At 35.5% G+C, this 15,446-nt stretch overlaps 1 non-coding gene across 1 annotated transcript; it reads right to left on the bottom strand.

Annotated features, from left to right (window-relative positions):
• Window positions 1-2,652: 2,652 nt before the first annotated feature.
• On the bottom strand, window positions 2,653-2,759 carry LOC131624659 (small nucleolar RNA R71). The gene has a single exon (XR_009290639.1). It is a non-coding gene; the product is annotated as a small nucleolar RNA R71 (small nucleolar RNA).
• Between the last annotated feature and the right edge of the window lie 12,687 nt (window positions 2,760-15,446).

Here is a 15,446-nt window from a genome sequence, read left to right as displayed (position 1 = left end):
CATTGTTGATGATTTCCACTGTTTACCTAGGATTTTGAAGTTTAAAGACTAAACCTAAATTAATTTAAAATTATGACATAATATTAAATCCTAATTATTAAATTATTTAACCTAATTAAAAAAATTAAAAAAGCTAATTTACCTAATTAAAACTAATTATTTTTGGTAAAACTAAATAATTAAAATGCCTAAAATTAAACTAAATAAAACCTAACTTGTAAAAAATAATCCAAATGTTAATTAATAAGGTTAATATGCTAGAGTTCTTTTTTAAAGGTGAGTAAGTAAATAAAATAAAGTAACAAAAAACAAAGAAGTGGAAAAAAACAAAAAAACAAACAAAAAAAGAAACCTGGGGAGTTGGAATCAGGTGAGGTAGGCCCTTGAGGTGTATGGTGTGACTCATATCTTGGTCCTTTAGATTTGAACACCATGTTAATCAATTGGCCAGTATTGAGGGTGCATCGTACACCCTGATGGACCACGCGCGTTGGCTCTTGAAGAAATAAGTATGTTGATAAGTAAAAATAATACATGCCAGATCCAGGGATCGAACCAAGGTCCCTTTGGTAGCGCATCTCCACTAGTCAGCCAGCTGAGCCAAGTTTTTAATTAGTTAGTAAAGCAATCATCATTCAATAAATATAATACACGCGCACTAATATTAATTCAAATGAAAGTCAAAGTGGGCCCTCTGTTGTCCATTATCAGCCAATCGCAAGAAGGAAGAGAAACAAGACTTTTTGACTTGCGAATGGGAATCAGCCACGCGTGGAGAGAGAAGCTGGATGGTTAACTGACCAACCACACTAAACCACGTGTAGTGCACTACTATTCATCGTCTCCTTTAGATTCCTGGTCCAGATTTGCTGCGGAATTTGTTGGGCATTTTGTTGGGAAATTTCCTGCGGATTTTCCACCTTTTACGCAACAATTTTCTTGACCTCCAAAACCTGCAAAGTACCATGAACAAACAAAGGCAAAGCACCTTATCCCCCTAATTCGGGGTCTACGAATCCAGTGACAGTGTCCGTTTCCCCTGAAAACATCTGTAACTAGGAATCTGAAGCTTTCATGGATTCTTGCCCTAACAATGATAGGTCCTGTTCTACACGTTAAAGCTTCGTATCTACGATCAAAACCTTCCTAAAAACATAGCAGGAACTCAAAGGAAGGGTTAAATCACATCAAACTACAATAATATGTATAATATCAAAATTTAAATAAGTAAGAACATGAAGAATATGATAGATCGTTTTACACATTATGGGCTCTCAGTAGTGACCCATCCTCACTCTATGCTACCTTGATATGTGGTTGGAGACTTTGTTTGGGTCGGAATGAGGCTACAACAAGGAATCCTAAATTCACCACTTTCTTGAATTTTGTAGGTTTTGGAATGCTCCTTTTAGGCTAGGTCTTCGTGAATCCTTAAGACTGGATAGTAGGGAAATATATAATGTGTGAATTAGGGTTGAAAGTTTGCAATCAAATCATGTTATTGATGAGAAAGAAAATTGAGAATATTTGATTGGAAATATAATGCAATCTTTCTATTTTAGCTTCATTCTCTTTCCAATTTATTTTTCGATGAATTTAGCTGACTTCTAGGTCAATTTGGATTAATCATATAATATCTTATGATTTTATTTGATCTATTTTGAATTTAAATTGATAAATTCAAGAATAAATGAAATAAAACCATTAAATAAATGAAAAATGATTTATGGGCCTCTTATAAGCTCCTTGTCACGTGGACAATAGAATATTATAGGCCCATTATCCAAAAGTTTGAATTTGCTCACTTAGGGTTTCATGCATTCCCCAATTTTCACCCAACTTCTGTCGATCATAACTCTCTCAATTTTTATCCTATGAAGATGTTCTAGGACGTTTTGGAAAGCTCAGGATGTCCACTATAATCCCCTTCCGAAGCTTTTTTTGCATTTGGGGATTTTATCTTGAAGATATGGCTCCTGACAAAAAACTGTTGTTTGCGAGCTTCTAGAAGGACCTGTAATGTTTTGGCTCATATCTCTTAAATGAAGCATTTTTGGCCTTGGCTTTTGAGAGAAAAAATTGTATAGAATTCAATTTCCTTCAAAAGGAGCTTTGGTGGGGAAATTTCTGATGAACCATATGGAAGTTATGTTCAGTCAAAGTTCAGTTGACTTTTGCTTAGAAAACCCTAATTTAGAAACAATGAGTTTTGATGATTTCTGAGATTTTCTTGATGAATCATGATCAACCCTTGATCAAATGATGAATGTTACTTTAAAATAAGGATGTTGACCAAAAATCAGGAGTTTTGACCGTAGTTTGACCATAGTTGACTTTTAGGTCAAATTGGTCGACTGTTGATCATTTTGAACTGTTGATTGAGCAATCTTATGAATCAGAGCTTGAAACTTGGCATGAGGATTATTTAAGGCATATGAGAGGCCATGAAGTCCACTTGAGGCATCAAAAGTTGATTTCTCTTTGAGAAAAGCAAAACCCTAGTTCAGAGGCACTCGTTTAGGAGATAGGTAGCTTTGAGCAATAAGAGATCTTTGAGCATTTGAAAGTCAGATGGACTAAAATATGATGGGCAAATTTTGGGGTATGACAAGAGTATTCTTAGTGAGATATTTACCGCCTAGCAAAACTGCTATGCTAAGAGGTCAAATCAACGGATTTACCCAAAAAGATAATGAATCACTCTTCGAAGCTTGGGAACGATATAAGGACATGCTAAGACTATGTCCTCATCATGGACTCGAACCATGGCTGATCATCCATACTTTCTATGGTGGTCTACTTTATAACACTAAAATGACTATAGATGTCGCTGTTGGCGGAGCTCTAATGGACAAACCTCATGATGAAGCATATAACCTCATAAAAAACATGGCACAAAACCATTATCAATGGGGAGGAGAACGAACCGCTGTAGAGAAAACCCAAACCAAAGGAGGAAGTGGTATAGACCGCGTTAATGCTAAAGTAGACGCTTTAACCCAAAATATTGAGAACTTAACTATCATACCCCAAAATTTGCCCATACATTCTCTCCTATTCAAATTCAAATCAAGATACAAAGCTCCAAGACACACTCTCCTAAACAAGGCTCAGAAACTAGGGTTTGGTTTGCTCAAAGGAAAATCAATGAATCAATGGCTCCAAGACCTCCTATATGGCTCAATATGTCTCACATTATCTCTATGGCAAGTATCAAGTCTCAACTCAAAGGATTGGTCACTCAAATGTTCAGAAAGTCAACAGTCGACTAGGTTAACCTAAAAGTCAACTGTGGTCAAAGAAAAGTCAAAACTCCTGATTTTTTGTCAAGATCCTCCCATTGAAGTATCATTCACCATTTGATCAAAAATTGATCATGGTTCATCAAGGAAAGATCAAGAATTAACAAATCAAAAAGTTTCTAAATTAGGGTTTGTATAGGAGAAAGTCAACTGAACCTTGACCAGCCATAACTCTCACATGGGACATCAAAATTTTTCCATCCAAAGCTCATTTTGAAGTAAATTGAATGCTCTACAAATTTGTCTCTCACATGCCAAGTCTAAAAATGCTTCATTTGAGAGATATGGATCAAAACATTATAGGTCCTTTTCAAAAGTCAACAAAAAGTCACTTTTTTCAAAAGGACACACAAGGAGCATGGAAAATAATTTTGACATGAGACCAAAGACACTGGTTAGAGGACTCTCTAAAGTTTCTAAAAAGTCATAGAACACCTCCATATCCCAAAAATTGAGAGAGATAGACCTTGTCAAAGTTGGACTATTTTGGAAAGAAAAATGTGAAGGAACTTGGAAATTTTTGCAAATAGGCCCAAGTTATTTTGGTTCAATTTTGATCCCCAAGCATCCAAAGGCCCAAGATCTCTTTCCCACAAAATTACATGATTTATTTGATTTATTATGAATTTTTAAAAATGATTAAAATCAAATAAAACCAAATATTTTATAAAAGATGTGATTTGGATCTATTTTAATCAGCAAATATATTCCAAAATCAATCCAATTTCATGCAAAAGAGAATTGAAAAAGATTGAATCAATATTGGCCAATTTTAGAAAGTTTCATAACTTATTTCCAATCAAATTTTTCTAATATGCAAATCAAAGATTCATGGAGATTCTTTTCAGTTCAGTTAACCTATTCTACTCTCCTATATATACATAACAAGATCAGAGGGCAAGGGTTACGAATTTGCAGCCATAGCACACCAAACCCGAGTTCAAAATCCTTCAAAAAACTCAAACTTCAATACTGAGATTCAAGCCGATTCAGGTGTTACAAGCGATCTCAATTCACTCCTTGATCATCACTGAAAGGTTCCCAACCGTTTTCGAGTCACAAATCATCAAGAATCAAGCACTGTAAGTCATTCTTGGCCGTTTCTTAAATTGACTCGATCCTGTGTGTTCATGCATCCATTCTTAAATCTAATTGCATATTCATGTTTAGAATGGTTTGTTCATCGTTTCTGGATGATTTGGCACGTTATTATGTTGTTACGAGCATGATGCCATATTAGGGCATAAAGCTCCAATTTGGGGTTTTTGTATACAAGCAAAATCAGGTTTAATCAGGTCCATGACTGGATTCGCAAGGCTTAAACGGTTCGTTCCATGTATGTGCGAAAAAGTTTCTTGTCGTTTTGGTCCTGTTCGCTATTTTCCACAGGTGTTAAAAGCGAAGCTTTTATAGCGCGTATGGAATAAGCGATGTAAAAACGCTAGTTGCAGAAGTTAGATGAAGAAGATGATCACGTGGAGGCGTCCTATTGGCCAGTATATGGCGCGCGTTTTAATTTGAAACAGGGAGATCCCATGCTTTAAGACGCACAGCAGCATGGTGCTCCCTCATCATCGTAGCCGTCCGTCTGATTCACTAATGGATCCAACGCTGCCAGTCCTGAAGGCGCACCATACACTTCCCACGCTTGCCACACACGATCAAGATGAGTATTTTCCAATTTTTTTTATTATTAATTGCATAACTCTATTATAATTATTTTATATATGTTTATATATCTTTAAAAATTTTTTTATTATACAACAATAATATATGTCCTCTTACCCTAAAAATCTCTTTTATATAATAATTTTATTTATTTATTTATTTATTTTATTTCTTATATTATATTTATATTATTTATTTTATATTAACTATATTTATTTATTTAAATCATTTTAATTAGATTATTTATTTTAGTATTTTCAATAATCCATATATATTTAATTTAAATCGTTTGCATTTTTTATTGAAATTCGTACCCTAATCAGGGTTTACGAAGATCATGCCCTACACTGAATGTTTTATTTCTTTGCCTTGCCTTTTCAGGGTTACCTTTCAACGCTCTCCGACTACGCGCTCGACCCTTCACAGAGCTAAGTACCCTCTTTAATTAAAAGTCTATTTTGTTTCCTTTTAATTTTAGGATTTGCCCTTAACCTTTCTTGAACTGTGCATACGTTCACTTTTTTGTTTCTGCCTTTGCCTTCCTTTTTCAGGGTTTACCTCCGAGGCAACCTCCGACCGTCAATCCTATCAGATCAAATGCAAAGCTAAGTGCTTTTTATTTATTTATTTAAATTCTTTATCTTTTTGTTTTTTTAGGGTTAACTGTGTTTGCCTTCGAACCGATAATGCACTCACCCCTTTCTGTTTATTCTTCCTTTTCCAATTTTCAGGATTTGTCGACTGCCAAAGCTCAAATAGTCGGTAACCCTAAAACCCTTATTTATTTTTATTTTTACTTATGCCAAACCCTATTAGGGATCCGCTTGTTTCATTGTCCCCTTCCCCATATTGTTATTGCTTTATATTAAACTGCGTGGTTAGTAATTTAGGGAGTGTAACCTTGAACTGAATTAGCCTCATTAATTACAAGATAATTTAATCGAATTAATCACGTGATTGTTGCATCCACGCACACTTTTGGGGTAACCCCTCTGTTGCCTTGTTGCCTGTCGCCTTGTTGCCTGTTGCCTTGTGTATATTTTGTAGAATAGCCAGTCCCTCGAATACGAGGATACCTTAGCCAGTTGCCTCGATTAAGATCATGGTCCCTAATGATGCTGCTAGAGCTGTCAAATAAGCCCAATTTTTTAAAACCCCAATTTTTTGGCCCCACTAAAGCCCCACTTTACTAAGCCCTCTCTTAATGAAAAAATTTGCAGGCCCTATAATATTAGGCCCCTTAGTTAATGTGTTATTTTTGGGCCCTATTGAAAGGGCCTTGTTCTGTTTCAAAAATTCACTTATGCAGTAATTTTTTACTATTTCCTTCATTTTTCATTGAGAAACCTCTGTTTGTGTGTTAAATTCAAAGTACCAGATAATGTATAAATAAAGCTTTGTTATTTTCTGTAACTATTATATATATTATATATAGAAAATGTTGTTTAATCTTAAATAATTCAGTTTAGGTCGAGTTAAATATGTGTGCCAGCCATTGGATGCATCTTAGTGGTGTTCGTAGAAACATGAACGAAGTGAATGGTAAGAAAGAAAAAAGGAAAGGACATTTAGAGCTTGTTTTGTTTTTCAAATTTTAAAATTTGTTTTATAAATCAATTTTATAAAACTGTTTTTAAGAAGAGAATAATCAAAAAAAGTTGTTTGGTAAACTTATTTTTAAAACTGTTTTAGAAATATAAAATTAAAAAAATTTATTTGTTGGCCTAATTTTCATATACTTATTTTTAAAAAGAGTAAAAAATTTATTTGGTCAATTGATTTTAAAAATATATTTTTGTATAATTAATAATTAAGTTTAAAGGTGCACATGAATATAAGTAAAAGTTAAATTCAGTAACTCAGTAACTAAATTTTATTCTTAGAAAAAAACTAAACAAAAATAAAAATCATTTTTAAATATTTAAAAAATAATATTAACGGACATGTTAAAATATTATTATTTTTATTGGTATTTCGGATAGATGCATAGTATACAAATTTTTTACTTGTCGAATACATTTGAGATATTTTTCACTGATACGTCTTTATTGAGGGCGATATAGACAACCTTAATTCAAGAATTGCAATTTACTTTTTATAATAATTCATTTTTAATACCTTATTAGACATATAAAATGATATTTATTTTGACACATTTTTTATATTTTATATTAATATTTATTTTGAAATAAAGTACTTTTTTAGTTTAAATTTTAATTGTATGAATTTGTAATAATAGAATGGAAGACAATGCTTAATAAAAATAAAACATTATTCGTTACCAGCTATTTAAAAATAAAAAAAGATTATTGTAAGCAGAGCCTTAATTGAGAAAAAATACTTGTTTATATTACATTTTATCCATATTAATAAAAAGTACTAGTTTTAGCTTGTTTTCAATCATATAAAATCGCAAAACTGAAATGGAAAACAGGTTAAAGCTGTTTTTGTTTTTTAGTTTTAAAAACACGAAAATTGAAAACTGTTTTTAAATACAGTATTATAAAACATTACATTCAAACAAGTTTTTGAATTTTGAATTTTCAAATACTAAAAAAACAGTAAATTGACACCTATTAACATAAACTGGATTTGTGTGTTTATTTTTTTTAATTATTAATTTTTTATTTGGGGCCTAAGGCCCCCTTCTAAATTTTTAGGGCCTTATATTTTTGGGGCCTATATGTTTAAGGGCTCATTATTCTTAGATATTTTTAAGCCCTCTTATTAAGTGGGCTAGGGCTCAAATTTTATGGCCCCCTAAATTGACACCTCTAGATGCTGCCTTCGATATGCATGATCTCGACCCTCGGAAGTTGCCTACGAAAAAGGCTAAGGTATCCTCTGGCTGCCTACGAAAAAGGTTATTCTGGTCCTTCCCTCAGACTACCTGCCTCTCTATGGCATGGGTCAGTCTTATGGCGAACGACACTACGACGACCCTTTAACCTCCAAATGAAAGGCTTCCTGCCCTCTTATGGCAAGGATAGACCCTTTCACCCTGAAGGGCTAAAAGAACAGATTCTCAAAATTATAAGGTAAATTGCCCTTAATTGCTTTGCCTTTCTCTAAAACATTTTCAATATTCTTTCTCATAATTCTTCAATATGGCTACGCTCATTTACGAGCTAAAGTCCGTATTCACTTCTTCTACATTTCTGAAACAAAAAGAGCAAAGCAAATTAAGAGCCCATGGAAAACCATGGATGCAAAGGGTGCTTTTTAAACCTTCCCTTTGCATAATTTACCCCCCGAACTCAAAATCTTTTTAAAAGGTATTTTTCTGTTCTTTTAGCCTTTCTGATATTTGGATAAAATAAAAGTCGGTGGCGACTCTTGCTTACCGCGACATTTCGATCGATAAAAAGTCAGTTCACCGTATTACAGCACTGGCGACTCTGCTGGGGATTAATTTCGATAAAAGAGGGGTTACCTTAAAAGTTTAGGATCCACTTTAAAATGTTTTCTATTGTTTGTTTTGCTTGTTTTAATTTTCAAGACTGTTTTGGGAATTCTGATATGTGAAAGATCCTACACCCGGATCTAGTGTACCTTAAGTATGTGGCATGAGACCAGGGAAGCTGTACGACATGTATCGTTATGGTTGAACTGGTGGCCACCGTTAGTGCGACGCTTTGGTTTGTCCTGATGGCCCTCGAATCTGATCGAGGAGACATTTGGCTACCGCGTGGTGTCATGAGCACTAGTCCGCCTTTAGAACCTTAGTTGAACTTGACTTTGGCTTATAAGAAGTAGCGAGATGGCTGGCTTCGGATTCCTGACTGAAGCCGGTTGATACTCGATGCTACACTCATTGAGATTGGACTCAAGGGATGCTTTTGGCTGGCTGATTGAGTGCTATGTTGAGACAATGCCCACGAGAAAGATCAGGGATATGAGCACCATAGAACCTGGTTACGTTTTAGGACAGGTTGAACCAACTAAACGAAAGGAAGAAGGGTATATACCTATGAACTTCATGCAAGCCTACCCTTAAGGCAATTGTGTGACTTGTTTGTGTTTGCTACTAACCTTCGTTTCCCCGCAGGTTTTGTTGAAAGGACTTGTTTGTCTTTACCATCTCACACTAAGTCTAACGAATTGCATTCGCATAACATTCATGACATCATGACATCATAAACATAACATGATTTAACTAACCCTTTCAAGGATCTTAGGGATTTAGGGCGCACAATTCCAGGTACTCTTATCAAGGACTAAATTCCTATCAAGGGGCAAGAAGATTTACTTTCCTCTGGCCACATACCTTCCAATTCATAGACTCAGTACCTATCAAGGGGCAAGAGGATTTATCTTCCTCTAGCCATGTGCTTTAAAATTCAAAAGTACAAGTATCCCGAATCAGAGGCGATGACCCACTCGATATGGTGAGCTTGATTCTCAAAGAAAGACGTTCAAAGACAAAGTTCAGATTTCTTCAAACGAAGATGCGACCAAATCATTTCTAATGTTGCTTACTAAATTCCCAAGGATCCTTGAAAACATTTCATTTGCATTCATAACATCGCATAACAGGTTTCCTATGATGGGTTTCTCATCCTTCCTCGCTGTTTATTTCAGCATCATGAATCTCGAACAATCAGTTAAGGATCTCCAAGCTCAAAACACTGAGTTCCAAGCCTTGATTCTGAATTTGTCCAAGGGGCAAGATGAGCTAAAATCCCTTCTGACTAAGAAGGAAAAGAAGACCAAGAAACCTAAAGGTGTTCTCAATCTGGGAAGAAGGTTCAAAGGCCCTCTCAAAAAGGTTGAAGAAGCTGAAACTCCCAAAGAGGGTAAGAAGACTCGAGTGAAAAAGCTTAGACCGATCTTGCAACTCAGGGATGCTGAAACCTCTAAAGACAGTGATGAGGATGAGCAAGATGATGATGCTAGTATCAAAACCGATGCAAAAAGTAACCACGATTCTGCCAAACTCTCTGAAGAAGAAGAGGACTATTACCATGAGGACGAACATCCCGATGACAAATACAAGATGTTAGAAGAGCGCCTGAGAAGCGTGGAAATTCAGAAGATACCTGGGCTGGATTTTGAAGAGCTTGGACTTGTTCCTGGGGTTGTTATTCCTCCAAAATTCAAAACTCCCGCCTTTGCTAAGTATGATGGAGTCTCTTGTCCTAAACTACACTTGAGGTCTTATGTAAGGAAGATTCAGCCTCACACTGCTGATGAGAGGCTCTGGATCCATTTCTTTCAAGAAAGCTTATCTGGAACTCAACTCGAATGGTACTATCAATTGGAAAGTGCTAACATCAGTACCTGGGAGGATTTGATGGGTGCCTTCTACCAACAATATCGATACAATTCCGACCTCGCACCAACTCGTATGCAACTACAAAGCATGTCTATGGGCTCTAATGAAAGTTTCAAAGAATATGCTCAAAAATGGAGAGATCTGGCTGGAAGAGTCAAACCTTCCTTGACTGATAGAGAGCTGGTAGATATGTTTATGAATACATTGACTGGCCCTTTCTATAGTCATTTGCTGGGGAGTTCGTCATCTGGGTTCACTGAGCTTATACTGACTGGGGAACGTGTCGAGAATGGCATCCGAAGTGGTAAGATTCAAGTGGCTACATCCTCAAGTACTACAAAGAAGCATTTCAATGGGAGGTCAGATTCCAATGCTGTGTATGGGCAGAAAAGGAAAAACCATGATCAACATATTGGGGCAGTTCTGAGCTCCACACCGGCGCCTCAACAAGGTCGTCAAGACAAACAAGTTACACCCAGACGTCAATTCACAAAGATCAACACGTCGCTAGCTCAAGCTTTACAACATCTGCTAAAGGCAAATTTGATCACCCTGAGGGATCCTCCTAAGAATCCTAACACCTCTGCTCCTAGTTATAAGCCCAGTGCAAGGTGCGCATATCATTCTAATAGTCCTGGGCATGATACAGAGAATTGTTGGCCGTTGAAGAACAAGATCCAAGATATGATCGACGCTGGTGAAATTGAGTTCGACCATCCTGCAACTCCTAATGTGATCACTGCTCCCATGCCTAATCACAACAAGATTGCTAATACTATGGATGGCTAGAAGGATGAAATTTTTAGATCATTAGATTTACTTTTGTTTGCAATTTCTATTCTGTTTGTTTAAACATTCGACTTATGATAGACATTATCTGTTAATAATTATCATCAGTGCATTGCATATGTTTGTCTTGAATACATTATTTCGTAATCATTCATTTCAAATCACGTATTTACTTTGCATATGTTTTGTGTTTATTCAACTCCTGCTAAGCTGTAAGCCTTTTGAGGGAGGATGACGAAAACGATACCGCGACCTCATACAGTATGCTTTTGAACGGACTATGTTGACGATGTACAGGCATTATTTCAATTCCTAAACAGTGGAGATATAAGGATGATAATCCCTCGTTAACCCTTTTGAGCCTAAGTTGTAGGAGTTTTCTTTCTTGAATAAACCTTTGATCATAACCTGGGGCAGGGTAGTTCTCAGTTAATTTGGCTGTGCATTCTATTTTAAGAGAACCATTCAGTACACCTTTCAACAAAGGTTTCAATCACAAACGTTCAACCGCACGCATCAAAGAAGTGTTGGAAATGTCAATCAAAAGACAATGACGGTTCATCAATCAAACAAGGCAGTTATTATCTTTCAAAAGGGAAAAAAACGAAAAACATATATACAAAGAAAAGCCTGCTAAGTCAAAAATAAAAAAGATGACTTAGGCAAAAATCAAGGCATCCCGCTGACTGTAAGCTCACAATAGACAGTTCAGGCAAAAGTTAGGGATATCAAAAAGATGAAAAAAGAGAAGTCAATAAATTCTTGAACAACACAAAGTTGTGACTACCAAAAGGAAGAAATGACTGCCATATCAGAAGTTCTCATTACTTGCGAACCATCAACATTATCAAAGGCGCAAATCCATAGATCTCTTGGAACCTGAATGCATAAGTTGAATTGACTGAGCTTAGGATCGAAGAACATCACGAAGAGGGGTGGGTACAAATAAACTTTGAGCCTTTATCCTTTGTTTCTTAAACCGTGAACCAAGCCACGTTACAACCTTTGAAAGTCCTAATTGAAACATGGTTAGTTCGAAAGCGTACTGTTACCAAAAAGGTATCCTGACTCCTTAAGGTTTACCATAAATGCCAAGTTGATGTCACGTTTTTACAAACGGCATGTTGTTATAAATATCATGTTCTTACAAATGTCATGTTTTTACATCTCCTGCTTTAATGTTTTTCAAAAACTCAAGACAGACATATGCATTGCATCTCATGAATTCATTATTAAACATATTCTGCTACATAATTTCAAATGTTAGCATCAGAAAGAACTTGCACAGGGTACAACTAATGACTGGAAGTTATCCCGACAGACAAGATTACTCCGAGAATCTCTCAAGGGGGTCAAAAAACAATCAGGGGCATGATTACTAGGGGCACGTCTCCCATAGTACGCATCTCATAAAGTCCTCGCGAGGCGAATCTTTCCAAAAGTTCCTACTAACTGGGGAAAATATATGCAAGTCCAGTTCAACATCTTGATCAATACTCAGTGGCGTGTCCTGAATCGAGTAGTAAGTTACTATGATACTGGGGGCAACTTTCAAGACACCCACATCTCCCCACAGTGCCAGGTTCATAAGATCATATCCCCACAAAGTAATCATTAAGAAGATGTCTTCAAAAGTTCTCGTCCCGACACAGGGTACATCAAGTTACTGATCATCCCCAAGCAAGAATCATAAATCCCCAGCTATACTTCTTCAAGACAAAATCAAACGACAAAATCACAATGATACAGAGATTTATTTTCTCAAGATACTCCAAATAGCATAAATCACTTTCATACATCATGTGTCATAGTAAATTCATACATAACATACATATGCCTCATTGCCTATGCATAACACTTTCATTCATAAACATTACAATACATGCATCACAACATTGCATAAAACTAATGTTCCTTTTTCAGCCTACTTCTACAATCAAATAAACATTGTCTTCTAGATATAGTGCAGAGATAATCAAATCAAAGATTTAATTCTGACGCTCATTCAAGATGGAGATTTAGTTCTGATACTTAATTTTGGATATCTTCCAAAGATAGCTTAGAGATAATCAACACATATATCTAAATTCTGATACTTAGTTCCGGATATTCTCCAGAGATAGTTCAGAAATGATCAAGACAAAGATTTAGTTCTGACACTTAATTTTGGATATCTTCCAGAGATAGTTCAGAAATGATCAAGACAAAGATTTAGTTCTGACACTTAATTTTGGATATCTTCCAGAGATAGTTCAGAAATGATCAAGACGAAGATTTAATTTTGACACTTAATTTTGGGTATCCTCCAAATATAGTTCAGAGATAATCAAGACAGAGATTTAATTCTGATACTTAACAGTTCAGAGATAATCAAGATAGTTATTTAATTCTGACACTTAATTTTGGGTATCTTCCAAAGATAGTTCAGAGATAATCAAGACAGAGATTTAATTCTGATACTTAACAATTCAGAGATAATCAAGATAGTTATTTAATTCTGACACTTAATTTTGGGTATCCTCCAAAGATAGTTCAGAGATAAACAAGATAGAGATTTAATTGTGACAATTATTTCAAAAATAGTTCAGAGATAATCAAGACGACGATTTAGTTCTGATACTTAGTTTCGAGCATCCTCCATAAATAGTTCAAAAGACTTAGATCTAATTCAGTTACTACGAACGGTGCTGACATGATCAATCTCCAATAAATTTTCTTTCAACACCTGGATGGCATCTTCAAGCCCATCTCCGACAAGGTCCCTACTTCAGCAAGGGCAAATTTCTTGGTATTCTAGTGTTCAATCATCTTCCACCTTCAGATACCGACTGGCATACAAACCACTCTACATCTTCAGGTTTAAGATAATTGAACAGGGGCAGCTGTCATACCCAAAAATTTTCCCATACATTCTCTCCTATTCAAATTCAAATCAAGATACAAAGCTCCAAGACACACTCTCCTAAACAAGGCTCAGAAACTAGGGTTTGGTTTGCTCAAAGGAAAATCAATGAATCAATGGCTCCAAGACCTCCTATATGGCTCAATATGTCTCACATTATCTCTATGGCAAGTATCAAGTCTCAACTCAAAAGATTGGTCACTCAAATGTTCAGAAAGTCAACAGTCGACTAGGTTAACCTAAAAGTCAACTGTGGTCAAAGAAAAGTCAAAACTCCTGATTTTTTGTCAAGATCCTCCCATTGAAGTATCATTCACCATTTGATCAAAAATTGATCATGGTTCATCAAGGAAAGATCAAGAATCAACAAATCAAAAAGTTTCTAAATTAGGGTTTGTATAGGAGAAAGTCAACTGAACCTTGACCAGCCATAACTCTCACATGGGACATCAAAATTTTTCCATCCAAAGCTCATTTTGAAGTAAATTGAATTCTCTACAAATTTGTCTCTCACATGCCAAGTCTAAAAATGCTTCATTTGAGAGATATGGATCAAAACATTATAGGTCCTTTTCAAAAGTCAACAAAAAGTCACTTTTTTCAAAAGGACACACAAGGAGCATGGAAAATAATTTTGACATGAGACCAAAGACACTGGTTAGAGGACTCTCTAAAGTTTCTAAAAAGTCCTAGAACACCTCCATATCCCAAAAATTGAGAGAGATAGACCTTGTCATAGTTGGACTATTTTGGAAAGAAAAATGTGAAGGAACTTGGAAATTTTTGCAAATAGGCCCAAGTTATTTTGGTTCAATTTTGATCCCCAAGCATCCAAAGGCCCAAGATCTCTTTCCCACAAAATTACATGATATATTTGATTTATTATGAATTTTTAAAAATGATTAAAATCAAATAAAACCAAATATTTTATAAAAGATGTGATTTGGATCTATTTTAATCAGCAAATATATTCCAAAATCAATCCAATTTCATGCAAAAGAGAATTGAAAAACATTGAATCAATATTGGCCAATTTTAGAAAGTTTCATAACTTATTTCCAATCAAATTTTTCTAATATGCAAATCAAAGATTCATGGAGATTCTTTTCAGTTCAGTTAACCTATTCTACTCTCCTATATATACATAACAAGATCAGAGGGCAAGGGTTACGAATTTGCAGCCATAGCACACCAAACCCGAGTTCAAAATCCTTCAAAAAACTCAAACTTCAATACTGAGATTCAAGCCGATTCAGGTGTTACAAGCGATCTCAATTCACTCCTTGATCATCACTGAAAGGTTCCCAACCGTTTTCGAGTCACAAATCATCAAGAATCAAGCACTGTAAGTCATTCTTGGCCGTTTCTTAAATTGACTCGATCCTATGTGTTCATGCATCCATTCTTAAATCTAATTGCATATTCATGTTTAGAATGGTTTGTTCATCGTTTCTGGATGATTTGGCACGTTATTATGTTGTTACGAGCATGATGCCATATTAGGGCATAA

This window comes from Vicia villosa, unplaced genomic scaffold (assembly GCF_029867415.1).
Source record: "Vicia villosa cultivar HV-30 ecotype Madison, WI unplaced genomic scaffold, Vvil1.0 ctg.000146F_1_1, whole genome shotgun sequence".
NCBI classification, from domain to species: Eukaryota; Viridiplantae; Streptophyta; class Magnoliopsida; order Fabales; family Fabaceae; genus Vicia; species Vicia villosa.
This window is presented reverse-complemented; position numbering and strand designations above follow the sequence as displayed.